Below are 26,473 nucleotides of genomic sequence, written 5' to 3' on the forward strand. Positions count from 1 at the left end.
CTGACTATTATCACCACAAAGAACACTTCTTTCTGAGAACATTGCTATTGGTGTAGTTTGAATAGCTTTTATTGTTCACAACATATTTACATTTGTTTATCTTATGCTTTTGAAGTTTATTTTTCAGGAAATGTTCTGGTATACAAGGATGTGTATAGGCTGCTAGAGGTGTGGCATTCTACACCACCTAGATGTTATGAGTTAGATCCGTTCTGCCAAGTAGGTATATCATGTAATCTAAATCACTTTTTTTACCCAACGTTTCCTTTAATCAAGTGCACCTTCACGTTTATATAATGTAGTCAAAACCTCCATACCCAATGAGACTACAGTTACTACATTTTACATGCATTGATAATTAACATGGCCACATAATGAAGAAAATGCAGTTTGATTTGGAAAACATATACTTGATGTGTATTGGTATACAAATTTTATCTGAGGTTGACAGAGAAGCATCCTTAAGCAAAGTACAAGTGTAAGCAAATCTAGCAAATATGTTCTTTGACCCATGCATGTGTTAAATGCAAAAACGTGCATAATGTCTTAAATGTATTTGTGTGTGGTATTACCAGTTTTAATGGTCAAACTGCAGAATCGTCAGGGTCTTTTAACAGACCCCAGTGTCCCCCAGTAACTAAACCTTTTGTTCCACAGTCTAACACGTTCTAATCTTCTTTTCCAAAGAACTTACTTGCAGAAGAATGTGGTAAAAAATAAACTGCCACTCATTCGTCTTCTGATGTTCCCTCCGTTGATAAAATACATCCATTATTGGTTTCATATATTTCCATGTGTAACAAGAAACAGAAAGGTTTGTGTATTAAAATTGCAGTTCTCCACATCTGTGGCAGATTCTAACCCAAAACTTAGAGCATGAGCATTTGCAAGCCATCGTGTAAGTATTTAACTGTTTATTTTTGCATAAACACATACAGTGCTTTTTTCCTTTGCGTTTTGAGAAAGAGTAAAACTTGAAATTGCCAATTTTCCATTTGTACTGAATGTAGCTTTTATATAATGATTTAATATCACTGTAAAATATGTCAAAGAAAATATAAACGTATGAGATTTTCACATAATGTTAAATAAATGACAGAAATTAATCAAGAAATAACAGAATTATATGAGTGTTTCATTAAAACCTACCAGTAACAACATAATACTTGCATTAAATGATAAATATTTAAAACAAATAACACTCTAAAAACAATAAATGGTAAACCAGCTGTAGCTGTTCGTTTTTGTGATACGTTTGAAGTAATACAGCCATTGGTGCACTCTTGTTTTTATGCTTTTACATTGACTGTGACTATTACAGAGTGCTTTACCCGGCAATTTTTCGTTCCCTATTTTGAATTGTTAATCAGGTAGGTGGACTTACAACTCAGGCCAAAGGTAAACATACATTCTACAAGAGTAATATAACATAAACATGAAAATGAGTAACTATGTAGAAATCAAGACTAAATAACATAAACATGGCTTGCATAAGGACAGTATAAAATTAACATATGTGGTAAGTACATTACAGTAGTACTAAGCTTATCTAATGTGAAGTCAGTGGATCCTTCTAGAGAAAAGAATATGTAGTCCAGGAGAAATCAGAATACAAAAGAAGGTGTGAAGTGTAAAAGGTACGAGTAATGAGCAAGGTGCTAGTGCATTAGGGATATGTCAGTGTAGAAGAACGCTATTTACATTATTTACAGTTCTAGAACAGAACTCAGAACTTGGATGCAGATACATGGCTTGTGTGTGGGCATCAAGGTAACCAAGTGACTGATGGATGGCAACCTTCATAGTGCATGTGCAGGAGCATGCACCCATGTGGGGATAGCATTGAGATCCTCCTCAGTGCTGATGGCCCCATGGCTCCTCCTTCACAGTGCATGTGCAGCAGCATGCACCCATGTGGGGATAGTATTGAGATCCTCCTCAGTGATAATGGCCCCATGGCTCCTCCTTCATAGTGCATGTGCAGGAGCATGCACCCATGTGGGGATAGTATTGAGATCCTCCTCAGTGATAATGGCCCCATTGTTCCTCCTTCATAGTGCATGTGCAGAATCATGCACCCATGTGAGGATAGCATTGAAATCCTCCTCAGTTATGATGGCCCCATGGCTCCTCCTCCATAGTGCATGTGCAGGAGCATGCACCCATGTGGGGATAGCATTGAGATCCTCCTCAGTGCTGATGGCCCCATGACTCCTCCTTCATAGTGCATGTGCAGGAGCATGCACCCATGTGGGGATAGCATTGAGATCCTCCTTGGTGATAATGGCCCCATGGCTCCTCCTTCATAGTGCATGTGCAGGAGCATGCACCCATGTGGGGATAGCATTGAGATCCTCCTCAGTGCTGATGGCCCCATGGCTCCTCCTTCATAGTACATGTGCAGGAGCATGCACCCATGTGGGGATAGTATTGAGATCCTCCTCAGTGATGATGGCCCCATGGCTCCTCCTTCATAGTACATGTGCAGGAGCATGCACCCATGTGGGGATAGTATTGAGATCCTCCTCAGTGATGATGGCCCCGTGGCTCCTCCTTCATAGTACATGTGCAGGAGCATGCACCCATGTGGGGACAGCATTGAGAGCCTCCTCAGTACTGATGGCCCCATGGCTCCTCCTTCATAGTGCATGTGCAGGAGCATGCACCCATGTGGGGATAGCATTGAGATCCTCCTCAGTGATGATGGCTCCATGGCTCCTCCTTCATTGTACATGTGCAGGAGAATGCATCCATGTGGGGATAGCATTGAGAGCCTCCTCACTGCTGATGGCCCCATGGCTCCTCCTTCATAGTGCATGTGCAGGAGCCAGATATAATTGCCAGACTTTGATGCTTTCCCAGTCTAAGACTGAAATTTGCCATTTGTGATAGTGCCCTACCACAGTTAAGGAATTTAAATGAATGAATGAATAAATAAATCAATAAATGACATTATTTCCCCATGCAAAGACAATCCAAATATATATATGCCCTCAAAAGACTGTCTTAACATAACCTTCTGAACAAATCGCCAATCAAGGAAATGATGTGAAACAAATGGTTGGTCTTAACACTCATAGTAAATTACTTTTCAGTAAAATATATACATAAGACTGTGCTCAAATTTATCCAAAAGCTAAGAAGGCTTTATAAAGTCATGTGAATCCTGTGATGCTTGAATATTTAATACTAATATATGCTTGCTCCCTTTGCTTCTATATTCTGAGTATCTTCAAAATAACTTAGAATCTTCATTCATATCATCCCATTCCAGTTAGTACACACTGCAGTATTCAAAGTGTTAGTTGTCTTATGTATACTGACAACCACCTTATTCTTAAGCAACTGATACATTATGTGGAAGATGTAGTTACATTGTGTCTTTAGAGGCAAAGCTCTCGCATACAGACACTGATATCTACAAACAGGTTGCTAGTAATACACACACACACACACTGCACCTACTGTTGAACAGACACATAAACTCACATACACTGAGGCTCTGAAATGCAATCTACCCCAACCTCAAAGACGTCCCATACGTTGCCCTCAGCAACCTCCCAAGTACCCTACAAAGACAACATTCCCCTATGTCTTGACAATCACATCTCACTAAGTCTCAACCTCTAAGCCTTTAAGGCAAACTACCACACAACACAATATATTGGTCATTGTAAACTCTATTGTTTGACACTCCAGGCTGAGGAAGGAAAGAGTTGCAGTCAGTTGCCTATCAGGGGCAAGGATCTGCCAGATCACATACGCACTCAGGACATTGAACCACAAGTAACAGTATGACTTTGTCATAGACCATGTGAGTATTAAAGACCTGAGACATGTCTCCCTGGACTATGTGAAGAGAGATATGAGCAAGCTATCAGATTATGTGTCCTAGTCAGGTCATTCTACCATCTCCAAGGATGATACCACAATATATGCAGATGATGATTGACTTTAACAATTGGCTTAGTTACTGGTGTCATTTAAGGGGTACAGTATTTGTCAGCTTGGGAGGACATGATCGACAGTCCATGCTACTTTGCCAGGGTTGGTCTCAGCCTGCCCCATTAGGCTTTCAGATATTGGCCAAAATATTATCCACCCCTATAGTGACATTTTTAGGCAATGTAAATCTCATAAACCTTCTAACATAATAAATTCTACTCAAGATAAACTAAAGGTGTTACTGCACAATGCTAGGAGTCTCCACAAGAAGCTCCAGTTCCTGGAAGCGCTCCTCAAACTGGAGAGTATTGGCATCTGTGCAGTTACTGAGACATGGTTTAAAGCCGAGGAAGAAACCCAGCAGTGCAAGGCTATAATACCTTCCACACATTTAGACCAGCTACCTGACAGGAAGGGACAGGAGGTAGAAGTGTATCACTCTACATAAAAAGTAAGCATACCTCATAATTGGTCAAGCAATATGACATACTTGAGCTATTCCACATACAACTAACCTTAGGTAAAGTCCAATACCGTATTCTTGCTAGCTCGCTATTCCACATCCAATTAACCTTAGGTAAAGTCCAATACCATATTCTTGCTAGCTATAGGTCCCCATCTGGATAACCATACAGTGTACATGAGTGTACTGGAATCACTCACCACTGAGCCAAACAACATATTCATGGGTGATTTCAACTATTCTACCATAGTCTGGGATACATACACAACCACTAACATGCTGGCTCACAGATTCCTGGATTTTTTTCAAAGCAAATATCTTGAACTCCGAGCAAACTCCAGAGCCTTTAAGAACTTTTCCAAGGCTAACTACCTCCTAGTAAATGATAGCATAGCTAAGTTCCAAGCCCCCTTTGCCCTGAACTCAGATAACACTGTGGCCTATGTGGAAGTGTTTATGGAAACCCTGTAGAAGCATTTAAATAACTGCATAGAAACAGCAGTACCAAACTGAAATAAACTTAGGACAAACTTCAAAACAAGCCCCCTTGGTGGACCCCCACTATAAATAGGTTGTACAACAGACTAAAGAAAATACTGTCCAAAAGTAGGAAGGGCTATGCCCATCATTCAGAAAATCTCCCTCATCAGTCCCAGTAAACAACTCAGCAGACTAATCAAGTCCACCAAATCCAACTTTGAGGCAAAAATAGTTCCCCAGTCTAAGGATAACCATAAAGCATTTTCTAGTTATGTACACAATCTTAAAGGAAACACCCAACAGTGTGCTGAACTAATAATAAATGGAACTCTATGTACTGAACCAGGGATATAGCAAACATACTGGCAGGTAAATTTTTCTCCATTTTCACCCCAGTCATCCCAGCTACCCCCTCAAGAAATACCCTCTACCATTTCTCCCTCAACTATCACTAAATAAGAAGTCGTCACTGCACTCTCTAAAGTTAAAAATTCTGCATCAATGGATGTCGATAATGCCCCAGAATGCCTCCCAAATAGCTTGTAACATGACCTTCCAGGCCCACTAGAATTTCTGATCAACAGTAACCTCCAAACAGGCTTCATCCCTAGGGAATGGAAGAGTGCAACAGTCATTCCTCTACATGAAGGGGGACCATCAACAGACCCATATGTTTCACTAGTCTTATATGCAAGGCCATGGAAAGAATTGCCATGGACCTGTTAAACAAAGACACAGAAACTCTTCAGACACTGGGCCTCTCCCAGTTCAGTTTTGTCAAAGGCAGGTCATGTCTACTAAATCTGGTTGGTGGACTTCTTCAATAAGGTCAATAGAGGCATGGATCAGGGCAGAGTGGTACATACTGCCTACCTCAACCTGGCAAAGGCATTTGACACAGTACCTCACTCAGGTACTATAGACAGACTCACACATTTAGGCATAAATCCTTATGTCACTCAATGGATAGCCAAATGACTCATGGATAGGACACATCAAGTTAGGGTATGGGAATCCCCTAAACTTCAATGCAAAAAGATGCATAATCTTGCCTTTGGGAGATGACCATCCCTGTAAATTGCAACATTAATAACACTCCCCTAAAAGTCAACCCAGTGGTAAGGGACTTGGGAACTCAGGTTGACAGTAACCTGAAGTTTGATCACCATGTGTCCATGGTGGTGAGAGAATCCTACTATGTGGTGCAAGTTATACGTTATGGCATGACATCTAGATCTAAGGTGCTCATAGATCCACCACACTCAGCCCTCATTAGACCAGTAATCGAGTACAGTACACCCTTCAGCATGTATGTGACCAAGCATTTGCAACAGCTGGAGCAGCCACAGAGGTTCCTCATTAAAAAAAACAGATACTGCAAACAGCATGTTGAATGCTCTGTCCCTTATGCTCAGGGGCACCTTTTACATGCCTTAAGGCACAGGCATATACAAAAGCTATTCTAGTCCATGGGCACTGATAAATGGGAAAATTGGGGCACAGATGACCATGCTTAAAAAGGCTCTAGGGCCTTTAGACTGTTAACCTCCTATGTTCCTATTATTCATTAATCTTGAGCTGGCTTACAGCAGGGTAACTTTATTTGCTGTAGGATATGACTGTAGAACACACTACTACATAACTCTTCAGGGCATCAAATAGTTGGACTTTAACCTAATTCACCTGACATTGACTCATAGATTCCTTTACACTCCCAAGTGTATCGCCCTGGCCAAGACTTTAGTATGATATAATGTGAACTGAGTGCTTATCACTTCTTCTGGAAAATAATTACAGATTCCACTTTGGAACAATTTAATAGATGTCTTAAGAAGCATCTCTCAAAAGAAAATTTGTAAGATAGCTTTGAAAAATATCTAAAGATTCAATAGGATTGGCAGAAACACAGCTGTGGATCATGGCTCCATTGTTTTTATTATGATTCAATAGGATTGTCAGTGTGTTATGACTAAGTAGTGTCTTAGTACTTACTGAAAACTCATTCTAATGTTTCAGTACTTACTAAAAACTCATTCTAATGTTTCAGTACTTACTAAAAACTCATTCTAATGTCTTAGTACTTACTGAAAACTTAATCTAATGTTTTAGTACTTACTAAAAACTCATTCTAATGTTTTAGTACTTACTAAGAACTCATTCTAATGTTTTAGTACTTACTAAAAACTCATTTTAATGTTTTAGTACTTACTGAAAACTTATTCTAATGTTTTAGTACTTACTAAAAACTTATCCTAACATTTTAGTACTTAGTGAAAACTTATTCTAATGTTTTAGTACTTACTGAAAACTTAATCTAATGTTTTAGTACTTACTAAAACTTATTCTAATGTTTTAGTACTTACTAAAAACTTATCCTAACATTTTAGTACTTAGTGAAAACTTATTCTAATGTTTTAGTACTTACTGAAAACTTAATCTAATGTTTTAGTACTTACTAAAAACTCATTATAATGTTTTAGTACTTACTAAAAACTCATTCTAATGTTTTAGTACTTACTGAAAACTTATCCTAATATTTTAGTACTTAGTGAAAACTTATTCTAATGTTTTAGTACTTACTGAAAACTTATTCTAAGCACCTTATCAGTGTACCAGCGTACAGCGTACAAGCAATATCTTGTTTTTAGTAATTCAGATTTAACTGTAGCTCATGTGCTAATAATCTTTTGTTAGTCATTTGCAGACCTCTGAAACATATGTATTAGTTGCATCAATCATGTTTATCTGTGCTGCTTTCTCTAAAAAGTTATTTGTATGCCCATGTATATCTCTGTAGAATATTTACAAGATGTATATTGCATGCTTATAGGCACTAACTCTCTAAAAAAACAGTTGAGTTTCATACAATTTTTCATGTATTTACTGACTTTATTTCAATGACTGTCCATAGATATGTGTTAGGGTAGTTTTTCCTCCACTACTGTTATCTGACACCTAGGCATAGAGCTAATCTCTGTGTCTCAAACATACTTTACAACCAGCAGTGTATCAAATTAGTATTTACTGTGCATAAATAATGTGCAGTGTTTACTGTACATAAATGACGTGTAGTATTTGCTGTGCATATATGACGCATAGTATTTACTATGCATTTACATGATGTGGAGTGTATACTGTGCATTCATGGTGAGTAGTATTTACTGTGCATGTATGTGATATGTAGTATTTACTGTGCATACATGACGTGTAGTGTTTACTGTGCATAAGTGACATGTACTATTTACCATGCATTCATGAGGTGTAGTATTTACTGTGGAGTTACATGATGTGTAGTGTTTACTGTGCATAAATGACGTACTATTTACCATGCATTCATGATCTGGTAGTGTTTACTGTGCTTTCACAATGTGTAGTACTTACTGTGAATACATGACACGTAGTATTTACTGTACATAAATTGACATGTACTATTTGCCGTGCATTCATGAGGTGTAGTATTTACTGTGCAGTTACATGACATGTAGTGTTTACTGTGCATAAATGACGTACTATTTACTGTGCATTCATGATGTGTAGTATTTACTGTGCTGTTACATGATGTGTAGTAGTTACTGTGCATAAATGACATACTATTTACCATGCATTCATGATGTGTAGTGTTTACTGTGCGTTCACAATGTGTAGTGTTTACTGTGCATACATGACACGTACTATTTACCATGCATTCATGAGGTGTAGTGTTTGCTGTGCAGTTACATGATGTGTAGTATTTACTGTGCATAAATGACGTATTATTTACCATGCATTCATGATGTGTTTACTGTGCAATTATGTGATGTGTTGTATTTACTGTGCATAAATGATGTGCTATTTACCATGCATTCATGATGTATAGTGTTTACTGTGCAATTACATGATATATAGTAGTTACTCTGCATAAATGACATACTATTTACCGTGCATTCATGATGTGTAGTATTTACTGTGCATTCACATTGTGTAGTACTTACTGTGCATACATGACATGTACTATTTACTGTGCATTCATGATGTGTAGTATTTACTGTGCAGTTACATGACATGTAGTGTTTACTGTGCATAAATGACATACTATTTACCATGCATTCATGATGTGTAGTGTTTACTGTGCTGTTACATGATGTGTAGTAGTTACTCTGCATAAATGACATACTATTTACCGTGCATTCATGATGTGTAGTATTTACTGTGCATTCACATTGTGTAGTACTTACTTTGCATACATGACACGTACTACTTACGTGCATTCATGAGGTGTAGTGTTTACTGTGCAGTTACAGTATGTGTAGCGTTTACTGTGCAGTTACATGATGTGTAGTATTTACTGTGCATAAATTACGTATTATTTGCCATGCATTCATGATGTGTTTACTGTGCAATTACATGATGTGTTGTATTTACTGTGCATAAATGACGTGCTATTTACCATGCATTCATGATGTGTAGTGTTTACTGTGCAGTTACATGATGTGTAGTAGTTACTGTGCATACATGACATACTATTTACCATGCATTCATGATGTGTAGGGTTTACTGTGCGTTCGCAATGTGTAGTACTTACTACTTACTGTGCATACATGACACATACTATTTACTGTGCATTCATGGTGTGTAGTGTTTACTGTCCCATTTCATGATGTATAGTATTTACTGTGCATAAATGACATACTATTTACCGTGCATTCAAGATTTGTAGTGTTTACTGTGCGTTCACAATGTGTAGTACTTACTGTGCATACATGACACATAGTATTTACTGTACATAAATGACATGTACTATTTGCCATGAGTTCATGAGATGTAGTATTTACTGTGCAGTTACATGACATGTAGTGTTTACAGTGCATAAATGTTGAACTATTTACCGTGCATTCATGATGTGTAGTGTTTACTGTGCAGTTACATGATGTGTAGTATTTACTGTGCATAAATGACACATTATTTACCATGCATTCATGATGTGTAGTGTTTACTGTGCAGTTACATGATGTGTAGTAGTTACTCTGCATAACTGACATACTATTTACCATGCATTCATGATGTGTAGTGTTTACTGTGGTTTTGAAATGTGTAGTATTTACTGTGCATACATGACACGTACTGTTTACCTTGCATTAATGATGTGTAGTGTTTACTGTGCAGTTACATGATGTATAGTATTTACTGTGCATAAATGACATACTATTTACCATGTATTCATGATCTGTAGTGTTTACTGTGCATTCACAATGTACTTACTGTGCATACATGACACATAGTATTTATTGTACATAAATGACATGTACTATTTGCCATGCGTACATTAAGGTGTAGTATTTACTGTGCAGTTACATGATGTGTAGTATTAACTGTGCATAAATGACATACTGTTTACCATGCATTCATGATGTGTAGTGTTTACTGTGCAGTTACATGGTGTGTAGTAGTTACTGTGCATAAATGACATACAATTTACCATGCATTCATGATGTGTAGTGTTTACTGTGCATTCACAATGTGTAGTACTTACTGTGCATACATGACACGTACTGTTTACCATGCATTCATGATGTGTAGTGTTTATTGTGTAGTTACATAATGTGTAGTATTGTCTTAGGACACACGCTGCTCTGAATCATGTCATATGCTTTGTGACTCTGCCACAAAGGTTTTCTTCAAGTATGTTGGCATTATGTGTTTTAATGTTTCTGGATCTTTTCTTCTTGGGACCGCAATTAAAATGCAAACTTTCCAGATGGACATTTCTGGTCAACAAATGCAAATAAATACACAAATAAGTCTTAGTGTGACTCACATATAATTAGTCTAGCATGTTTGTGCTACATCAGGTGAGACTGAAGGTGTTAATGCTTACTGTGTTAAAACCTTAAGTGTTAATGGCCATAATATATCTTAAAATAAAATTGGTGGCCTTTTCTATTTGTGTGGAATCATTAAAAATGGACCTGCCAGCATTGTTCTTTAATCAACTGCATGCCAGGGAATCATCGGCTTTGATATACTGCTGTTCACTGTCCATTCATTTGAAGCGTAACAGTTAGTATAATGTAATATAAAAGTGCATAGTAAACTTCAGCATTTTAAATGAAAAGCTAATTGCAACCTAGAAGTCATTTTATTTTGGGGGGGGCTTCACCCCCAATATCCCCACTTTTCTTTTACTGCTCACCCTCTAAGATCACCTTTCAACTGGTGAGTGGCAGAAAGATTCTCAAATTTAACTTGCGGCCCCCAGAGTTTGCTTTCATTCTCACAGTTGCATGAAAATATGCAAATTTGAATAAAAATCTGTAAAGGAGTCATTCAGCCAGAAGGGCAGGGTTAAAGGGTACTTTGCTTGCCCTGCTTTAAATGACTGAATGACTCCTACCAGTTTCCCCCAAGGTATGGTGTAGCAGGTAGCACTATCTATTCTATAATATTCTTTATTATAAGTTATGGTAACATCATTGCATTTTTTTTCTGGTCAGTAGTTAGTTCTTGGGCCAAGCGTTTGCTGTGAAAAATGACAGATCTTTTCTGATGTGATATTTTAGAAGACCAGTGTAACCATAATAACTTCAATTTAACAGACATACAGTATGTGATATTCCAATTAGAGACTTTGTAGTAATTTATTCAGCTGTATTGGGAAGAAAAAGTTGTCTAGATTGCAACTCCTTCAGTCTGTTGGAGATGTAATAAAGGTGTAAAAGGTGATTGGACACACAAGTTTATGGATTATGAAAAATTAAAGGTATATTGGGAAGAGATAAGTATATTTTTAAGGGGTTATGGTCTGGTCATTTTTCTTTAACTACATCAATAATACTAATGAATGTTCCACCTCCTTTATCTGTAAAAGACAAACAACAAAAGTTGTTTTAGAGTCTCCTGGCAGTAGCTAGAAAAGTTATTTCAAAAAATTGGGAATCAAATTCAGTTCCTACATGAAAAGAATTTTTAAATTTAACAGCAGTACTGTGCAAAATTGAAAAAGAAGTGATCAGAATAAGATCTATGAATCATACTAAGATTTTAGTGGTTGGGATAGCCTTGAAATGTTGCTATTGAAATACAAAGACTCTCAATCTATTAATTGTATAAGATTACCTTGATGATTCAATGTATTCGTATTAGTGTATAACAGTACGTGATGTTGAATTTCTTCCTTTCTGTTTATGTATTGTAAACATGTTAAATTAATGGAATGGAACTCCTCTGAGGACTGGCCCTGGGGGAGGTGTCACAGTCTTACTAAAATGCAAAACCTTTTTAACTCACTTTTTTGGACAGGTTTAAACAGTCTGTGCAGATTTTTCATGCATTATCAAGTGCAATGTTAATGAGGGTGCAGAAGATGGATGCCTTCTAAACTGCCCCATCCATTATATGAAAACAATATATTTTGTCGAATATGGACGCTTCAAATCAGTCTTCATTTTTTTCAGTAAGTCAGTCTAAGATGTTGCAGGCAGTTTTTTAAATATGTAAAAAAATACTCTAATCAGTATAGTATTATTTGTTTGAAAACCAGGACACACAAACACACACACACACACACACACATATATATATATATGTATATATACATACTGTATGGATTCCCTTCACAAGCTTAAAGCTTCAAAACTTTGAACTGCAAATAATCGAGCCCATAAGATGTAAGTTTTGAAACTTAGAACATTTTGAATGGCGATCGCTGTACAAAGCGAAACGGGAAATTTACCATTTTCCTCACAGCAGTGCGATCTCGGAGTTGGTATATTTATTTATCAGGGAGTGTGGGGGTGTATGGTTGCTTGCCCCCTGCAGAAACATTAAAAAAAACTTTTTGTTTTTATTTTTTTAGTTACAATTTCAAAGTTTCAAAACTTTGATCTTATGGTCTCAATCATTTACAGTTTGAAGTTTTGAAACTTTGAGCTTGTAAAGTAGATCCACATATGTGTGTATATATATATCTACAGTGAAATGATGTCATACACAGCTGCCTATGAATAAGAAAAACTAGTAAATACATAATAGTGATCTAACAAAATAATCAAAAAAGCACTTTGTCATGCAATGTAGAAACAAATGTAACCAAAGCCATTGTTCTGTTGTAATACTTGTCCAATGCTGGAATCAGGTTCTGAATACACATTTCACTGACAAGCTGAGCATTGGGTGAGACCAAGCTTTTACACGTACAATCCATTCTTCCTAATGGGACAACCAAAAGACGTTAAACTGCAGCAGTGATTCATCCTGCAGAGAGCATGCGCTAAAACGGGATCACTATGGAATACCGAAATTCCACAATCCCGAAATTCTGAATCCCGAGGACCAGAATCTCGAGATTGCGGAATCTCGAACGTAGTGAATGGGGATTGCCGTACAGTGTGGAGTGGAAACTTTGCCATTCACTCCACTGTAGTGCGATCTCGGTGTTGGTATATTTAAGTTGCAAGGGGTGTGGGGGTGGAGGGGGCTTGCCCCCCTGTATAGAATAGTTTGTTGTATGTTTTACTTTTTTTTTTTTTTTTTTAAGTTCCAAGATTCTGCAATCTTGAGATTCTGGTCCTCTGGATTCAGAGTCTCGGGATTGTGGAATTTCAGTATTCCATAGTGATTCCGCTAAAACAGGTATGGCTAACAAGAGTGTCACACTGCAAGAGTATGTACGTATGGATTCACTGCCAAATGTATTGGCTGAGGTGACATGACTTAAAAGTAGAAAGAATTTATTAGATGAACTCTGGAAAGAACAGAAAATATTTGATTCAAAAATAACTTTGATGCAAAGTGTCATATGCAGTAAGTAAGTGGAAACAGGATGTGCAAGAGGTGTTCTCCACCCTCATAGGTTCATAGGTGGGTACTAGGCTATCAGCCGTGGGGCCTATAAAAGCCTAGCCAAAAATGTTCCCTGGCTTTCACCACCCAAGAAAATTATTTTCCTGTGCCTCTGTCGAGCAGTGCCTCAGAAGTGATCCCTGGGGTGAATTTTCTATTTCCCATCCAGTCATCAGGATTTTTCTTAAAGATGGCCAATGAGGAGCTTTGCTTGAAATGAATGGGTAGTTTCTTCCAGAGTGTGAGAAGTCTCTGGGGCAGGAATCTTTCCCTCCAGCATGTTCTGTTTATTGTGGTGACAAGGTTTGGGTCCCTGGAGCCTGAGGTACGGAGAGATTGGGATTTCTTTAAGCGTAGCATGTCCCATCAGCTCTGGGTTTGACATAGCTTTGTATGTTAGGCAGAGATTGCCTCTGAGTAGGCGATATGTGACAGAGAAGAGCTGGAGTTTTTGAGACAGTCTATGTATGAGGCCGGTATTCCTCTTAGTGAGGTATTTCTGTGGCCTTTCCAATTGTTGTAGGTGTCTTGTGAGATTCATGCCAAATGGGGCATTGTACTCTGTAATGGGTCTGATGAAGGATGAGTAGAGAGGAACAATGACCTCCTTTTTTGTAGAGGAGAACCCTTTTGTGATGAGGAGTGCCACGTAGAAGGATTTCCTGACTACTGTGGCGATGTGGTTATCAAAGGAGAGACTACTGTCCAACTGTGTCCTGAGGTCTTTTATCACACTTTCAGTGTTTAGTGAGCTACCGCCTATGCGGTAGTTCATGGGTACTGAGTTTTTCCTAAAGGGGATGACAATGCACTTCTTGGCATTGAGCTTGAGGCCATGACTGACATCAATCATCTGTCTCTGTGAGGCCCTTTTGTAGAATGTCTACATCATTAGGTGATTCTATTATGGCTGCCAGTTTGCAGTCATTTGCAAACTTTGTTAGCCAAAGACCTTCTGTGTTGGCCTGCACTTCAGAGAAGTAGATGCTGAACAGGAGAGGACGCAGGACCAAACCCTGTGGTACTCCACTCCTGTTTGAATGACTGTAGTATTCCAGCAGCACAATCTGCATAAAAGAAAATTCTTCAGTTTCTGTAGGAAAATGGAGAAGATCATTCAGGATCAGAAAATTGGAAAAGGCAGCTGAACCAGTGAAGTCTTATGTGTTGGGAGAGTAAGGAGATGAAAATTTTGGAAGAAGACTAGGTTTCTTGTGCTCTCTGTAAGAATGATTCAGATGGCCAGATAATAGATGAACTCCAAAAATAGAACAGAACACCAGGGTATCTGGTTCATGACATTTATGGCTAGGAATGACTAATCAAGTCATGTGTGTTGAAGAGGTCATATTGCTTGGATTCTGTCATGTATGATTGAATGTATTTTATGCTGAACTGCAAACATTGACAAAATGCATTCAAATATATGTAATATTTAACAAACTAAATATCGAACTAAAAACACTGGAAAAGAAAACCTGTTTCCTCTCCCAGGCTAGACGTTAATACCCCCCATAACACTAACCTAAAATTTGTCTGAATTGTGGCAATTATGGGAAGGTTTTTATTAAAAGGTAAGGTGAGGGTTATGGTTGGGGGAAGGGGCAACATTAGGGTAAGGGTCAGCACCCATTACTAAGATGAGCACTACGCAAGAAGCACTCGGCCACACAAATACACAGTAGCAACACTACATCTATCCCCTTACCTAACCCTAAAATACGCAGTCTTGCACACAAACATACAACACTTATCCTTCACCTATCGCAACCCTATCCCTCACTAACAAGCACACAAAAACTCATTTACCTGTCACAACGAAACACACCATTGACATTTGGACCTCTCAGCTATCCATACCATCAACATTAAATGCCACCTCTGCGTTTGTCAACCAAGCTCATGTTCGACACAGTGCAGAGGAACCAGTGCTACATGGTGTTCACTTCTTTAAGGGCAAACCAGCTTAGTTCAGGAAAAGTTTTAAAACTTGTAAAATGTAGTGCCATGCAAATGGGAGGAACAGGAAGAGTAAATCAAGATGATTCAGTCTAACCAGTCAATCTCTTGTTTACTCGTGCTTCCAGTGATAGGAAGATATAGAGTCTGCATCAAATGCTTGCTTTATGAGAATGTTTTTCCAAGTGAGAGTAAAAAGGTTCTTGTGTTAGTGTTTGGTCGAGCCATTCTCTGAATTATTTGGGGATTGTTATAAATTCAAGGTGCTTCTTCCTGTCTTGTGAAAAAAAAAAAAAAACACTGGAACATTTTTAAGTATTCTCAGTGTATCCAAGATCATCATCTTTGTTTTGCCTAAATTTAAGCAAAGGCCATGAAAGGAGTCATTTAATCCTGTCAAAGTCATTGCTAAGGACAGTGTGATAGTCCAGTTATACATTTGGACTAGTGTTTGGATTAGATTTTCAGCAGTAATTGTGTCAGATTTCAGTGTTTTTCTAGGTCGAATAGTACATAACTCCACAATGATTCCTACAATCAGTAGTAGCTGTAATAGTTGAGGTGGTAGTTATTTCATGTTGTGGAGATCAACCAGTAGTAGCGTAATATAGGTTTTCTGTTTTAAGTTCAAATCTACAAGCAGAGTTTTCAACTTTCTAAGGTTTGCAGATGTCCAATTGATTTTGTGATAAAATGCTGGACAGCAGCTATAGCTGAAGCTACAGTCAGTCCCAGGTCCGGTGTCTGCTGGTTCTGCACCTCCACTCAAACAAACTGTCTTTCAGCTTTTCCCAGTTAGGGGTCACCACAGGGGAGCTCTGGTCCACTAATGATTGGCAGTGAATTTTTACAGTGTCGAGTTGCCAGCCCGGCACCCAACCTTCAAAGAAGGCACACGCACATACACACACACCTACCTGCATGTCTTTAAAGTTAGTCGACCATGAGGAGGACATGCAGACTCCACACAGAAGGCCCTCTAGCCGAGAATCGAACTGGAGAGCCTCTTGCTCTGGGGCGATGCTAACCACTGCACCACCACCTCCACTCAGTGGTTTAGAAATATTAACTAGGTTGGGATGGAGTGGAAGAGGAAGGCAATGCATACAGGTCTCCTGGGCATTTCTTGGGCATATTTACAGAAATTTAAACAGTTACAGAAGAAAAAAAAATCCACTATGTAACCAAAGAGTAAGAGATATTGTAATGCATACATGCATTGTACTGCCAAGAATTTGTAAGAAGGCCATAATTCTAGAGCTACCGTTGTTTCTTTTATCTAACTTAAACACTTCTAAAGATGACAGGTCTTCTGTAGTAAGAGGAAGAGCATTCCACACTGGAACCACCCTTCCTGTGCACCAGTTTATTCTTCTAGTAGTATGATAGAAGTTCCTTCTCAAAATATTTCTGGCGCTTCTCTCAGGTATGTTGCTTAACCTCAAATAATTACAATAAAATCACTGTTCATGCTGAAAATAGTAAAATCAATCTTTCCCTTGTATTGGGATCAGAAAATGTGAAAAAAGAATGTATTTATAGGATCATAGGAAGTTACTAGGCTATTGGCCCTGAGGCCCTTACAAGCCTAGCCAAGAATTTAGCCCAAGTTCCGACAAGTCAGCACCCAATGCCTCTGTCCAGCAGGGGACACAGGTGGAATCCTAGGGGTGTATTTTCTGCTTCCTTTCCAGTTGTTCAAGTTGATGTTTGAGGCTCTGGATTCTCCAGGTGAGGAACCTCTGTGGTCTCTCCAGCTGCTGCATGTGCTTTGTGAGGTACATGCCAAAAGGTGCATTGTACTCAATAATGGGTCTTATAAGGGAATAATACAGGGATGTTATGACCTCCTTGTCCTTGGATGACATGCCCTTGCTAATGAGGTGGGCCATGTAGAAAGCTTTCCATACAATAGAGGCAATATGGAGGTAAAAAGTCAGTTTGTTATCAACCTGGGTGTGCAAGTACCTCACGACTGATTGTGTGCTTAGGACCTTGTTATTAATGTGATAATTTGTGGAGATGTCACTTCCCCCAAAGGGGATGATGCATGTTTTGGTATTCAGTTTGAGGTCATGTTTTTGGCACCAGTCATTTGTTTGGGTGAGACCCTCTTGGAGGATTTCCTTATCACTAGAGGAAATGATGACAGTGCCTAGCTTGCAGTCATCTGCAAACATGGTCAGCCACAGCCCACTGGTTTTGGTCTGCACCTCAGAAAAGTACATACCAAACAACATAGGCCCCTAGACTGATACCTGGGGTACCCCACTCATTACAGGTCTACTGCTTGAGGTGGCTTCCCCTATTTTAAGTAGGTAGGTTCTATCAGTGAGCCAGTTTGCTACCCATCTGGTAACGTACGGATTAATGCCTAGTTGAGAGAGTTTATCTATTTATACTGGAGTGGGGAATAGTATTGGTATTTTTTAATAAGGTTTGATACGTGAAATTAAAAAGACCTTGGATCTGTATAGTCTATTGCCTGTGTATGTGCTCCATTTAACTACCAGGTTTATTTTTATTGGCAATCAGAGGGAGCATGTGCACTGTAAATATGGTCTCATTAGATTAATAAAGGATGGCATCATGGCAGGTGAGGTTCTGTCTCTCAAGATCGTTAATAGCCTCATCTCATTACTGATCTTACCATATATTGTGAAGCTGCATGCAGTGAAGAAACGTTAAACATGAATGACAGGTATTGTTTAAGGCATTCAGACCCATTTACAAACTCAGATGATCAAAGTCAGAAGCTATAGTTTTTTTGTTAACTGAACACCATTTGTGTATTTGATAAAATGATATGGCCAGAAGAGAACATGACAGTATCTCAGCTTTTATGGGTTTAGGTTCAGCTAACACGGCATTCATATTTACCTTCTAGCTTCTGCTTCTGTACAAGTCCTTAATTCAAGTTATGAAAATGTTAAAGGTGCAATCTGTATATTTTTTTAACAGTTTGCTGTGGATAACTGTTTTGAAAATTTTACTAATATCAGTAAGGATGACATCAACTTGCAAGCCTTCACCAAGTCCACTGGACATGTTGTCCCAAAAGGACGGTAGGTTTGTGGTAGCTCATGAGCCATTACTAATGCATGATGAAACTAACAGCCATACTTTTTTCCTACAGACAGGACACCCAGTTTTCTACATTATGTCAACTGTATTACGTAACAGACTGATTAACCTCTTAGAGCTACAAAAGTTGTGAGCCCTATGAACCCTCACAATATGGGGTGTTCACAGTATTTTTTCAGATTATTTATTTATTTATTTTGACATTTGTTGACCGTGAACGTCCGACTGAGCTTTAGCCCATTTTCTGAGGAGGCTTGGCGGAAAAAGCTCCAAACAGAATAGTGTTACAAGCAAGCAGTGGATATTAGTTATTACACATGTTAAAATACATGGCACATACTCATATAGTATAAATTAATTAAACAACAAAAGACCTTTTCAAGGTGTATAGCGGTAAGTAATTAAAGTAGAGCACTGTGTATAGAGAATTGTAGGTCAGTATGCAGAGGAACCAGTTAATAAATGGATAAGCAAAAAACATCAACCAAGAAGGCTAGTAGAGTGCAAAAATAGAGGACAAGGGCAAGTTACTTTGGGCTTCGGCATGCACCAGATAAGTGATCTAGTCTAGGGACATATTTTCCCCAGATCCAAGACAAAGGCAAAAATTACATTTAAAACAAAGTATATAGCTACAACAAGAATCCTAAGTAGTAGGTTTGCATTCAGTTAAAAACACAGAATTAATAAAAACTAAAGATAATAAACAAGAGGGTTTTTATCATACTTGTTCTTGTGTAATGTTCATCGCAATCTGGCAGGATACGTATTTTAATCTGGACTAGGCTTTGCGTGTAAAACATTTACTTTCAAAGAAACACATTAGAAGCTTAGTGTTTTTTTTATTCTGACCAACTAGGATTGCTGACATTTCATACTGATTATGGAAGTATGTTCCAGATGGTGGAATCTGCTTTAGAAAAACCTCTTTCTTCAATACATTTTTTTTCAGTTTTTATGTCCCCACCACACATCCTTGCTGCTTGCTAATCATCACCCCTTCTTGGCTGGTGACCCATTCATTCCCTCTTCACTGAAGGCGAGGGTCAATTGAGAAAGGCCATCGTTTAGGCAGACCTTAGGTATGGTTTGAGAGTTTTTCATTCTTCCCACCCTATCCCCTGCGCATGCCCAGTAACAATACATGTGTAAGGAATGCAGTGGGCATCAGCGATGCACCACCCCCCACTTCTGATATCAACAGAAATGCACCGCCCACCCACAGGCAGCACTGTGCAACTGTTTTCCCAGTCTCCACCAGGGAAATAAATTCAGTGAATGTTCTTTGAGCACATGCACTTCCTGTCTGCACCATCAAGCTCCTGATCTGTTACTTGAACTTGGGTTGCTTGGGCTGCAGTAAGGGCTTTACCCCCTCTATGCCACCAGTGCAAACTTTCTTCTGTATTAAAAGAAAATGAAGGTCTAACAAGAGCTGGGCACCACTGATGAGATACTAGAGGAATTAATAGAAAGTTTTTGAAGTCAATTAGTTAGCTGGTACCATATATACATATATATATATATATATATATATATATATATATATATATATATATCAATTAAAAAGAAGTACACAATTTTCTTTATGCACTGTTTGTGATAAATACTAAATATTCTGTTTAAGTGTGTTCAGGATCCTACTTAAAGAATAATCAGTAATAGCCATAAAACTGCTGGCACCTTTGCCTTAAAAAGAAAGTTAAGGCCAAATTCAGAAGTTATTATTAAAATGCTTAATCAAAATAATTTTAAGAACCTCTAGCTGTGTTCTATTTGTCAAAGGGTTAGGGTATTCCAGACAGATATCTGTGCTTTCACTATTTAACTACCTTTTCCCCCCTTAAGGTAGCATATCTGAAGTATGTTGACCTGTTTTAATTATTGTAGTTTGTAAGCTTTGTTTACGTGATATTTTTTTCTTAAACTATCTTCAGTGTTGACTGCATCCTAAGTGGCTTGCTTTTCATATTAAGATTTATAAGGTATATTTTTATTTATCAGTGTTTTAAGGCTGTATCCTTTCTTATATTTCTTCCTAAGTTTACTTCTTTTCTTAGCTGGCTTGATTGCAAAGACGGAGCGCATTCATCTAGAAGACCTTTGACCTGTGTTCAGAATGGGAGCGGATAGAATAGAATGAAGTAGATGATGGTCGTCTCCCCTGTCCAGAGGTATAACTAGAGGGCTTTCGGATGACTGCGGAGCGTCTGTTGCAGAGGAGGACTCTTACAGATCATCCTAATAGGCCATGGATGGTAGAAAAGATTTTCAGATGTCACTGCATTAGCCACACCTCCTGCCTGGACTTTGATTACCCCATACACACATGCTCATTCTCACTCATTCATAGCTTCAGGAATACAACTCCCCGTTATATTTCTGCCTCCCTAGGGCTAATCAAAGGTATGACATAATGTGCTCTTCCTGAGCTGTCAGTGGCCCTACCAGTGAAGGAATACAGTCAGAGTTCCTGGTCAGGAGTTGTTGGGAGATCTAGGGATTGATGTAAGTGGAGGCCAGAGGAATGCAGCCAAAGGCTGTGAAAGGATGAGAAGGAAACTAAAAAAAGGACTTCTCCCTTTCCTAAGGGGGGCAAACTGTACTCCGTGAAAGAAACTTATTTCATAAGATATCCCAGTCAGAACTTTGTCTATGGTGTATTTTCACCTCTTAGTTCCAGCTTGACAAAGCTACGCTCATGTTTTTGAAAACTGTCTTGCTTCCAGTTCCTTATGTAGTAAGGTTCCTGAATTCCTTCTAAATTTGATGTATTCATAGCACAAGTTGGCAATGTAGATAAAGGAATAACCTGAGACTATATTCGAAGTGACTGCTGTCGACTGGCATGTGGTCGAAAGGCAATTTTCAAATGGGCAGAATGCCAGCTCAAAATACATTGACTACACTGCAGTGAATGGGTAGTGTAGTTCGATTATCTGAGTTCAGCATTGTGTACTGAGATCGCAGTTCAGTGAGAAACAGGGAATTAAGCCATTTCTTCAATGTAGTGCAATCTTGGAGTTGGTATATATATATATATATATATATATATATATATATATATATATATATATATATATATATATATCTATATATATATATATATATATATAATTAGCATGGGATATGGGGTACAGGGGGGCTTGCCCCCCATGCAAAATAGTAAAATACATGTACCATTGACTAGGTAACGTCACAGTATGGCATGTTGCATAGCATGTGTGACTGACATCACCTCCTGCTATGTCGAATACATCGAACTACAGGTGTCGATGTTGTGATGCCTGTGCCCTGGCCCAGCAATCAAGGAGCCTCATTCCTCACCACTAACACTGGTGAGGAGCGTCTCATACAGGAGGAAAAGATAACAAGTACACACACAGTAAAGTGCAATTTAACACCAGTGAGGGGCGTGCACATTGGGAAGGATAACAAGTACACACACAATAAAGTACAATTTAACACCAGTGAGGGGCGTGCACATTGGGAAGGATAACAAGTACACACACAGTAAGTACAATTTAACACCAGTGAGGGGCGTGCACATTGGGAAGGATAACAAGTACACAAACAGTAAAGTACAATTTAACACCAGTGAGGGGCGTGCACATTGGGAAGGGTAACAAGTACACAAACAGTAAAGTACAATTTAACACCAGTGAGGGGCATGCACAGTGGGAAGGATAACAAGTACACACACAATAAAGTACAATTTAACACCAGTGAGGGGCGTGCACATTGGGAAGGATAACAAGTACACACACAATAAAGTACAATTTAACACCAGTGAGGGGCGTGCACATTGGGAAGAATAACAAGTACACACACAGTAAAGTACAATTTAACACCAGTGAGGGGCGTGCACATTGGGAAGGATAACAAGTACACACACAGTAAAGTACAATTTAACACCAGTGAGGGGCGTGCACATTGGGAAGGATAACAAGTACACACAGTAAAGTACAATTTATCACCAGTGAGGGGCATGCACATTGGGAAGGATAACAAGTACACACACAGTAATGTACAATTTAACACCAGTGAGGGGCGTGCACATTGGGAAGGATAACAAGTACACATGCAGTAAAGTACAATTTAACACCAGTGAGGGGCATGCACATTGTGAAGGATAACAAGTGCACACACAGTAAAGTACAATTTAACACCAGTGAGGGGCGTGCACATTGGGGGATAACAAGTACACACACAATAAAGTACAATTTAACACCAGTGAGGGGCGTGCACATTGGGAAGGATAACAAGTACACACACAGTAAAGTACAATTTAACACCAGTGAGGGGCATGCACATTGGGAAGGATAACAAGTACACACACAGTAAAGTACAATTTAACACCAGTGAGGGGCGTGCACATTGGGAAGGATAACAAGTACACACACTGTAAAGTACAATTTAACACCAGTGAGGGGCATGCACATTGGGAAGGATAACAAGTACACACACAGTAAAGTGCAATTTAACACCAGTGAGGCATGCACATTGGGAAGGATAACAAGTACACACACAGTAAAGTACAATTTAACACCAGTGAGGGGCATGCACATTGGGAAGGATAACAAGTACACACACAGTAAAGTACAATTTAACACCAGTGAGGGGCGTGCACATTGGGAAGGTTAACAAGTGCACACACAGTAAAGTACAATTTAACACCAGTGAGGGGCGTGCACATTGGGAAGGATAACAAGTACACACACAGTAAAGTACAATTTAACATCAGTGATGGGCGTGCACATTGGGAAGGATAACAAGTACACACACAGTAAAGTACAATTTAACACCAGTGAGGGGCGTGCACATTGGGAAGGATAACAACTACACACAGTAAAGTACAATTTAACACCAGTGAGGGGCGTGCACATTGGGAAGGATAACAAGTACACACACAGTAAAGTACAATTTAACACCAGTGAGGGGCGTGCACATTGGAGGGATAACAAGTACACACACAGTAAAGTACAATTTAACACCAGTGAGGGGCGTGCACATTGGGAAGGATAACAAGTACACACACAGTAAAGTACAATTTAACACCAGTGAGGGGCGTGCACATTGGGAAGGATAACAAGTACACACACAGTAAAGTACAATTTAACACCAGTGAGGGGCGTGCACATTGGGAAGGATAACAAGTACACACACTGTAAAGTACAATTTAACACCAGTGAGGGGCATGCACATTGGGAAGGATAAGTACACACACAGTAAAGTACAATTTAACACCAGTGAGGGGCGTGCACATTGGGAAGGATAACAAGTACACACACAGTAAAGTACAATTTAACACCAGTGAGGGCGTGCACATTGGGAAGGATAACAAGTACACACACAGTAAAGTACAATTTAACACCAGTGAGGCGTGCACATTGGGAAGGATAACAAGTACACACACAGTAAAGTACAATTTAACACCAGTGAGGCGTGCACATTGGGAAGGATAACAAGTACACACACAGTAAAGTACAATTTAACACCAGTGGTGGGTGCACATTGGGAAGGATAACAAGTACACACACAGTAAAGTACAATTTAACACCAGTGAGGGGCGTGCACATTGGGAAGGATAACAAGTACACACACAGTAAAGTACAATTTAACACCAGTGAGGGGCGTGCACATTGGGAAGGATAACAAGTACACACACTGTAAAGTACAATTTAACACCAGTGAGGGGCATGCACATTGGGAAGGATAACAAGTACACACACAGTAAAATACAATTTAACACCAGTGAGGGGCGTGCACATTGGGAAGGATAACAAGTACACACACAGTAAAGTACAATTTAACACCAGTGAGGGGCGTGCACATTGGGAAGGATAACAAGTACACACACAGTAAAGTACAATTTAACACCAGTGAGGGGCGTGCACATTGGGAAGGATAACAAGTACACACACAGTAAAGTACAATTTAACACCAGTGAGGGCGTGCACATTGGGAAGGATAACAAGTACACACACAGTAAAGTACAATTTAACACCAGTGAGGGGCATGCACATTGGGAAGGATAACAAGTACACACACAGTAAAGTACAATTTAACACCAGTGAGGGGCGTGCACATTGGGAAGGATAACAAGTACACACACAGTAAAGTATAATTTAACACCAGTGAGGGGCGTGCACATTGGGAAGGATAACAAGTACACACACAGTAAAGTGCAATTTCCCTTAAGAGCACACAGAGATCACAGTCAGTCCGGGGCTGGTTGCTCCCTTGCTCTCCAGGTCCCCAATAAGGCTCCCCACTGGCACAGCTATAGGGTCCAGATCTCAGCCTAGTGGGCAAGCTAAAACCTCCAGCACCCTGTCTGTCCAACCAGTGCTTCGTGTCCCTGCCCAAGTAGCTCACACACACACACACACACACACACACACACACACACACACACACACACACACACACACACACACAGTTTGAGAAGAGTTTATACAACCACACAGACACTCCTGGGGAAGGCTGGCACAGGCTCTCCAGCTGTGCCCCTATTACCCAGACTATACGATAGAAATCACTGCCACCACCCAGCTAATATTTATCAGCTACCCAAAGGCCCTTAAAAGGGTGTCCAATTATTACTGTGCAATAATATTATCCAATTGGTAGTATAACTAAACAGTCAAGGCTTATTAGAGTGACTTGGTACAGGATCACTATATACATGCAATGTACTCTTAGAGCTTAACTTATCTCTACACAAAACAGCCACAGTTGAAAGGTTTTAAAATATTTAATAATAAATAATAAAAAACACAAGACGATACTTCTTACTACACAGTGCTAGTCAAGAGTTCAGAGATCACAGAGAAATACTTAAAATAATTCAGTAGTACAGTTCTGATATCACAGAAAAACACTTAGTCTAATCTTTCTAGTTTCTAGCTATTTCTAAGAGAAAACTCAAGTCTAAGATAAACTTACATATAGAGCAAAGGCAGAGTGCTGATGAGTTGGATGGTCAAGACAAAAATGCTTAATGCTCTCTGATTCTCTCTGTTTTTAAAATCACATTTTTGGCTCACATTACATCATTCTTTACACTTCCCTGGGTTTCCCAGGCTAACAGGCTAAATTATTTAGTAAGCTCACACCAGGTCAGGAAACAAAGCCATTAAGGACATTTATGCATGCAAATTCTGGCCATTACTCTTGGTTAAAACAATAGAAATAATGTCTTCATTTAGATATTTTGGCACTGTGTTTAGATCAGAGGGTCACAACATGCTTTACTTGGTCAGCTTTCTGCCAGCAGAGTGCACTGTTCTTACATTTTTTTCCAGTTCCACATGTAACACTATTTTTACCATTTAAGACAACAAGCCTGTGGTTTACATTAATATTTACAGATGACAGAATTATCTATGAAATTCTATCTGGCTAGGCTGGCAGCCTTATAGGTTCATAGGTTCATAGGGTGGTACTAGGCTATCGGCCCTTGGGCCTATACAAGCCTAGCCATAACAATTCCCTGGATATTTCTTCCCACAATATTTATTTCCCTGGACCCCTGTCTAGCAGGGCGACTGACATGATCCCGGGGGTGGATGATGGGGGATGGTGTCGAAGGCCTTGGCAAGGTCCAGATTGGCTGTGTGGACCACCTTACTCTTGTCCACAGCTCTGGAGACTGATTCGAAGAATCACCTATCTTTACCCAATCTTCACATATCTTCCCCCCAGAGAACTCAAGCTAGTTTT

The 26,473-nt window shown here is 39.2% G+C and overlaps 1 protein-coding gene across 1 annotated transcript in view; it reads left to right on the forward strand.

Moving 5' to 3' along the window:
• The window catches only part of PACSIN1 (protein kinase C and casein kinase substrate in neurons 1), a 1,250,130-nt gene that overhangs the window by 87,305 nt on the left and 1,136,352 nt on the right, over positions 1–26,473 (forward strand). The window lies entirely within an intron of this gene.

This window comes from Protopterus annectens, chromosome 7.part0, assembly GCF_019279795.1.
Source record: "Protopterus annectens isolate FY-2018-M chromosome 7.part0, PAN1.0, whole genome shotgun sequence".
NCBI classification, from domain to species: Eukaryota; Metazoa; Chordata; order Ceratodontiformes; family Protopteridae; genus Protopterus; species Protopterus annectens.